Below are 7475 nucleotides of genomic sequence, written 5' to 3' on the forward strand. Positions count from 1 at the left end.
GGTATGCTGGGCCAAGAAGGAAGCGACATGACTTCGGGTTGTACTGAATGTATTGATGTAGATGCATTTACCAGAGGTTTTTATTTCAATAGACTAGTTTCGAGTAGCCAGAAGAGTTCTAATTTGTTTGCTATGTTGGCTGACTGGACCTCGGACTAACCAGTGGTCTACCAACCAAAGCTAAGATGCCATAAATTCCTTCATGCCAAATGGGGCAGGGGGTTGAAATATTGAGCACATTTCCATGTACCCTGTGCCGCACTCACTAACTGTATTCCCAGAATGGGCCCAGGAGACAATCCCTTTCTGAAAGCTTTGAGAAATGCATTAGGGAGCATTGACACTGTCACCTTTGAAACACCCTGTTGTGACTTCTCTGTAAGACTGGGGATAGGTGTAGGAAGCTGCAGTTGACTTGAGCTCCCTGATTCAGTCTTCCAGCATCCTAGAGAACAGACCCCAAGCAATAGCGTTTACAAGTGGCAAGATGGACATGGTTGTTTATATGCCTAGAAAGGGAGTTCAGATGCTAAATGAATAACCAGTGCCCCCTATAGTCTACCCGTTGGCTTGTCCATTGACCTGACCCCCCTTTCCAATACTTACACTTCAAATAAAAGCTTCCATCAACTATAATACCATTAATCATCTTTTGAAAAACCTATAATGAGTTACTCATCCCCAAAGGAATCATCCTAAATCTTGTGACTAATTATATCCAGCTGCCAGTCCATGAGATGTGGGGTAGGGTGCCTCCTCTGATGACTACTGTCTTGTCTCAAAATTCTACCATCTGAGCAAGAAATTGTAAAATTCACCACCACCAACACACTAGTTAATAATGAGGGAAAGGAACGAAGAGAAAAATTAGCTTAAAATAGTTAAATTACCGCATTTGACTGACTCTAAGAATCAGTCATAGAACAAACCATTATTTTATGTACCATTAAGGAAAACAATCCAGTTAAATGGTGACACAATGACTTCTCATCACTCGTAAGTTAGAGCTATTGTATACGCATTTAGACAGAGACTTTTATCTTACCTAACTTTTGTACACACAGAAAATCAAAATAAAAGAAAGATTGATTGATTATGCCTCAAACTCCTTCACATTAGTAGTCCTTCTCTGAGCTCCTCCCACTTGATTTCTCCAACAGAGAATATGCACCCCACTGTTTTCTTTCCATGCTCTTCCTACAGCTACGATAACGCTTCATTTCAATGTGGAATTACAGTGTAATATTTCTGAAGATATTGTAAAGCACACCCAGCGTCGCCTGGGTAGCTCAGTCAGTTAAAACATCTGCCTTCGGCTCACGTCATGATCCCAGGGTCCTGGGTTCTAGTCCTGCATGGGGCTCCTTGCTCAGCAGGGAGCCTGCTTCTCCGTCCGCCTCTGTCTCTCTCTCTCTTTCCCTGTCTTTCATGAATAAATAAATAAAATCTTAAAAAAGAAAGTGAAACACAACCAAACTAGAATGGGTAGTATCAACGATGTCCATGACTCAGTTGCAGTGTTAGAAATATGAACGGCTATGATCAAGTATGTAATATGCACAGGCAATATGATCACCATATCATCAATGTTGCCTGGTTACCAGCAATAGCAAGATGTCATTAACTATAGGACACAGCCCTGTTTCAAAAGTGTTAAAAATATGAAAAAATGAGCATCTTAGATCTGATGAAAGTTAATCACCTTCAGTTCTCGGTGTGAGGACATCTCCTGTGTTTGCCAGCTCTGGGTCCCATGCTACCCCTCTTGGTACCCTGAAGCCCAGCTAACTGGCTTGTGATTAGTCTCTTGACACACAAACCCCTCAGAAAAACTGCAGTTTGAGTGTGCTGTTTCCTGTTGAGACTCTCAGTAGTGCACTGTTGTATTAGAAAGGTTTTTTGTTTTTGTTTTTGTTTTTATTTTTTTAGGTATCTAGTATCTAGTACCCTTGTTGAACATTCTTTAGTTTTAATACTTTGTTCCTAGAAATTCTTGGAATTCCTAAGTAGGCAATCACAGCATCTTATATATGGTGACCCTTTTGTTTCTTAAGATACTTATGATTTTATAAATTTCATTTGTTCTCTTTCTTTCTTATTCTCCTGGCTAAGGCCTCCGTTAACATGTTGAACGCAAGTAATCGTAGTTGTCTCATTCCTGGCTTTAAGTTGAATGCAACAGATGGTTCACTGTTAAGAATTATATGTATTATGGATCTGGGGTAAATATCCTTTTAGAAGTCAAGGCATTTTTCTTCTCTCTGAGTTTATTATTTTTTATAAATCATGATCAGATTGAGTTCTATTGAGTAGTTTACTGCATTGTTTGCGATCATCATAAAGCTCTGATTTCTTTTTCGGCTCTCCCCTGCTGTCTCGACTTCATCTTGGTAGTGCACATCAAGGTCAAGGCCTTGAAGACCGTTCTTCCTAACCCCAGTATGGAAGGACAGGAATGGATCCCTATAGTCTTCTTGGATAACTCTTGGGCTTTTGGGGATCTTCCACATGGAGCATTACAAGATGTTTATGAAGGCATCATTTTGATGTATTATTTTGCTTGTAAAACACCTGCATTTTAAAATCCTGATTTACTTGGGGTGCCTGGTGGCACAGTCTGTTAAGCTGCTGACTCTTGGTTTCGGCTCAGGTCGTGATCTCCAAGTCATGAGAATGAGCCCCGTGTCAGGTTCCATGCTAAGCGCAGAGTATGCTTATGACTCTCTCTCCCTCCCCCTCCACCCACCCCCAACTTTCTCTTAAATAAATAAATAAATCTTTAAAAAAATCCTGATTTACTCAGAATTTCCTTTCCATTAGAGAAAGGAGAGGAAGTAGTAGAAGGGAGTATTGAGGAGAGAAACCCCATTCTGCCAGCCATATGCCATCCACTGTAATCCCAGGAAGCAGATAACAGGACACCTGGCATGCTGAGGAGGAAACTCAAGTTCAGGGTATTGACGTGCTCCGAGCTGAAGGACAATGGCAGAGTGGGATCCTGGACCTCCAGCCCCAAATCCTGTGCTCAGAAACACAGCTTGCTTGTCCCCTCCCACAAGTGTACTTCTGCTTTCCCCGACCCTTGGATCCTGGGCTCTAAGCATCTCTGAAGTTGGTCCCACCCTTCCAGTAGTTGTGAGGTTTGGAAGCATTGGAACCCTCTGACCCTGCTTCCAGAGCCTCCTGGGTCCCCTGGAGGCTGTGTACCCTGTTAGAGCTGTGACTACTGGATGTGTCTGTGTGGAGGGAGAGGGTGGGGTCTGGGATCCCCTCGGGAAAAAGGAGGAGGGCAGAGAGTGGGGTCTTGATTCTGCCTCTCTGCAGACCAGGCTCGGTGCTGAGATGGGTGAGTACTCCTGTCCCTTCCTCTGACTGCGGGCTGGACTGATCCAGCTGCCTGTGATGGAAGGCTCCTGGCTGCCTCTGCTTTCCTGCTTCTTCCTGATCTGTCCCTTGGACTCCAGCCTGCCCCTCCTTGCAGCAGGCTCCTGGGTGACCAACCTGTCACAATGCCTTGGAGGCTGTGCCACAGAGCATGGAGGGACTCTGTCTCACTGGTTTCACTTCTGTCCCACACCCAGATGCCTTCTGCCACTTCCCAGAGTTCAGGTCCTGGGACAGAGTCTTCATCTCACCTAGCTTCTACCAGGAGCTCTTAGGGGCTTGGGGCAGCTGCAGCAGCCTTTTCACTGGCCCCCCGAACTTATTCCCTCTTTCTACCCCTGACACCTTGGGCAACCTGAGCTTCCTCCAGCACCTTGTTTTCTTAGGCCCCTGTCTACATGAGAACTTGGGTGTTCAGTTGCCTTCCAGTCTATGCAGCTGGCTGCCAAGTAGAGTGGCTTTCAGAATGTGGGGGAGCTGGCTGACATCTTCCCAGATCTGGTACTTGGCCCCTCCTCTCACGATGCTTGGATCTTGGACATAATGGACCTGTCATTCACCAGCTGGCTGAAAATGGCCAGTCCTGGGGCCCTTTGGGACCTCCACCTGGGGACTCAGTGTCTGGATCGCACAAAGATGGAGGCAGCTTGCAGTGGTAGGACTGGGGCTGCTGAGACGAGACACCCTATCTGTGATAAACACCAACACGGCCGAACTATCTGCCGGGCCGCTGCCCATTTTGAGTTACAGAAGCTGAATTTGGGCTCCAATCTCATGGGGCACACAGCTCCGGAGGCCCTGGCTTCCTGCCATAGCCTGAAGGGTTTGGGTCTTAAGAGTGGTTTAAGGGGGTTTAACGCTATCTAACTAGGTTTCCTGGCTGCCACGCCCAGGCTTCGGAGACTGAACCCGAGTGGCAACCAATGGTGGGTGCCATGCTGTTCATGAATGAAACAGGACCCTGGAAATGTCCAAAAATTGGATGCATACCCCACCCCTAGCTACTTCCTCCTGGGAAGCTGCTACTTCAGGGAAGCTGGCTGATTGTCTGGGGGGGCAAGTATTCTAGGGCCCAAGGAGGTGGGAGATATCAGACTTGGCCAGAATTCACAGGCAGCCCTAAGCCAGGGCTGGTTGGCTCCCCTGGGCACACTGATCCCCCTAAACCTGCTCGATACCCTCATGGTGCTGAGCCTGGCCTTGGACTTCCAGGGCCCAGAGAGTCTGCACATCTTGCGATCATAGTTCCCCTCTGGTCCTCCTTGGGTAGAGTTGTCCCTGCCCAAGAGGCTGACCAGCTTGGAGCACTTGTGGTCCCAGACAGGAAGTTTTCGAAACTGGCTTCTCTTGTCTTTTCACTCTTGCAAACCCTGATTCTCAAAGGCAAGGCACTGCAGCTAGGGACCCGGAATGTCGCCAAGATCTTCCCTGCCCTTGGCCAACTCTCTCTGCTTGGCCATACTTGAAGGCCCTGTGCTCCCAGGGTTCCTCTAACTTCTTCCTCTGGCAGCTCGCCAGGCTCCAGTATCTGTGGTCTGGGTGGATTGGCACAGCCCGGGACCTGCTGCGTCATGGGTCTGCCCAGTCTATGGGAGCCGAAGCTGCCGGCCCTGGCGTCCTGAGTCTGGCCCTTCCCACGGTGGCTTGAGGAGTTGGTAGGCGAGGTACCCAGGCTTGAGCTACTGCATCTGGTCAAAGTGGGGCCAGACGGAGACACTGTTGATGCTTTCCGGAACCCAGGCATTCTCCAGGTCTGGTGCTGGGCTGAGAGACAGGCCTCGTGCTGGATGGCAACCTCCAAGAGCACAGTCCTCAGATACCCCAGTACGTGTATATTCTGGGTGCTTCCTTGGCCTGCCCGTGTGCCAGTGCCTGGTGGGACCCTGGCTTGAGTGGATCCCCCAGAACATGCATGCATATTGTATCACACCAGCTGTGCTGGCCAGAACCTGGGGGCTACCCCCCACAAAATCCTCTTTTCTCCTTTCTCTGGAGCCACTGTCCTAAAACTTTGGGGTTGGAACTCTTTTGGGGTTGCTCTGCCTGCAGCTTCTGCTGATCTCTTAGATCCTCCTACACGAAGCCAGGATGTCCTAGATTCTCCATCTCCAGCCTTGTTCAGAGCCTGGCTGGCGGGTCCAGGGGTTGGAAGAGTGAGGGTAAGAAGTTCCTCTATATTGTGTTTGCATCCCAGCAAACACAGCAAACACAGGGCTGCGTGCCCAAGAGGGATGGTGAGACGGGAAAGGATGTGGTTGACAATGTGGCTGATAACGTGGCAAGCAGCCGGGGCCCACTCCCTGCTGAGTTACCAGCTCCTGCATACCCCACGTGGCCTCTTGGAGCGCCACCTGGTTACCTTCCTCCAGCTGGCAGCTCCCCCACCCCCCAGCACTGCTGCTGGTCTTCCTGGAGCCTGTCTCCCACCACCACCTCCCTGGCTACTGTGGACTGGCCTGGCAGCTCTGCAGAGGGGACTTTTGTGTGTGGCCCAAGGAGGATGAGAGGAGGGAAGGCTTTTGGGCTTGGCTGGGGAGCAGTCTAGGGCAGCCTGAGTTGGGCTAGAGTGGGTGTGTATATATTGGAGGAGGGGATAGGAAAAGCAAGCCAGCCTGGCAGGGAGATAGTGGGTATGGGTGGGTGCATGAGACTGAACCCAGCTTCTGGTGGGAGGTGGGGGTGCTGCATATGTTGGGAGGATCAGCTTGCGATTTTGGGAACACAGGCTTGGGAAGGTTCTGGATGAGTCTCCAGAAAACTGGGAGCTGGCAGGTGGCCGTGCGGTATGCGATGTGATCTCAAGATCTCCAAATCCTTAATAAATTTACTAAATCCATGAAATGCTTGACTTAATTGGACTTTTTGTTTTTGGTGGAAATCCATACAAGGGAGGAGGCAAAGGGGCTGCGGTCATGGAAACTGTAGCTCAGAGGAAATGAAGTTGGAAATGCATGGATGCTTTGGGGATGGATGGAGGGCTGTGAGTAGGGCTCAGCTGTGGAATGGAGTCTAGGCCAAGTTCAATCAGATCTTCAAGGGGTAGAGGGGCCCCTTTTGCCATCTGGGTATAGAGGAATTGGCAGCTGAGGACTGAAAAACTGGGATGCTGCCCAAGAGGGAGCAGACTGATTGCCTGTTCCCTCAGCAAAGACACAAAGGCATGGTCATATCTATGGTCTTATTTGAGGCCCAGTACAACACTGGGAGGAGAAATCCACCCCCTTGGCACTCAGTGTCCAGCAATGCTGAACTACTTAGAGCTCCCAGAACACCATGTGCTCTTGCCCCTGGGCCTTTGCATGCACTGCTCCTTTGCCCAGAAACACAATTTCCCTCCTCTTGGGAAACTACTATATATCTTTTAAGATTTAGCTTAGGTACCACTTTTTCCAGAAGCCATTCCCGACCTCCGAGGCTAGGTAAGCTGCTGCCTCTGGGTCCCATAGCTTCCTGCACTTCCCCTTCTCAAAGTAGTGATCACACTGTACGCATCTGCACAGGTCTGGGGCCCCTCAAGCACTGGTTTTCAAAGAGGTGTGCACAAGATAACTCACAGGGGTTAAGAAAAAAAAATGTTAAGACTTATATTTCTATTTTTCAATCTCACTTTATTCTGAAGCTGGATTGCCTGCTTTTTAGTCATATGGTTTTATGTTACTTAACCTCTGTTCCTCAGTTTCCTCTTCTGTAATATGGGATCTTATCACACTCTTGCTCATAGGGTTTTGTGAGGGTAAAGTGAATTAATACGTATACAGCCCTGGGAGCAGGACAGCAATGCATTATAAGTGTTCAATAAAGGTAAGCTTTCTGTGTAATTACATATGTACTACATGTATGTGTATCATTTATAAGTAAATACATATATGTTGGGAGTGTGTGTTCAAAACTATTTTACTAATAGGAAGCATTACTAATTTACTAATAGGAAATTCGATCTGGAAAGTTTGAAGGTCAGGTCCTGGGGACAAGAACCAGTCTGATTCATCTCTGCATCCTTAGAGCCTAGTGCTGGCCTAGTACAAAGGGGTCTTGTAGACAACGGTGGTGAGAAAAAAATCTTGGTGGATGGTGATGCCACGAACTGGGGT

This window comes from Mustela nigripes, chromosome 14 (assembly GCF_022355385.1).
Source record: "Mustela nigripes isolate SB6536 chromosome 14, MUSNIG.SB6536, whole genome shotgun sequence".
NCBI classification, from domain to species: domain Eukaryota; kingdom Metazoa; phylum Chordata; class Mammalia; order Carnivora; family Mustelidae; genus Mustela; species Mustela nigripes.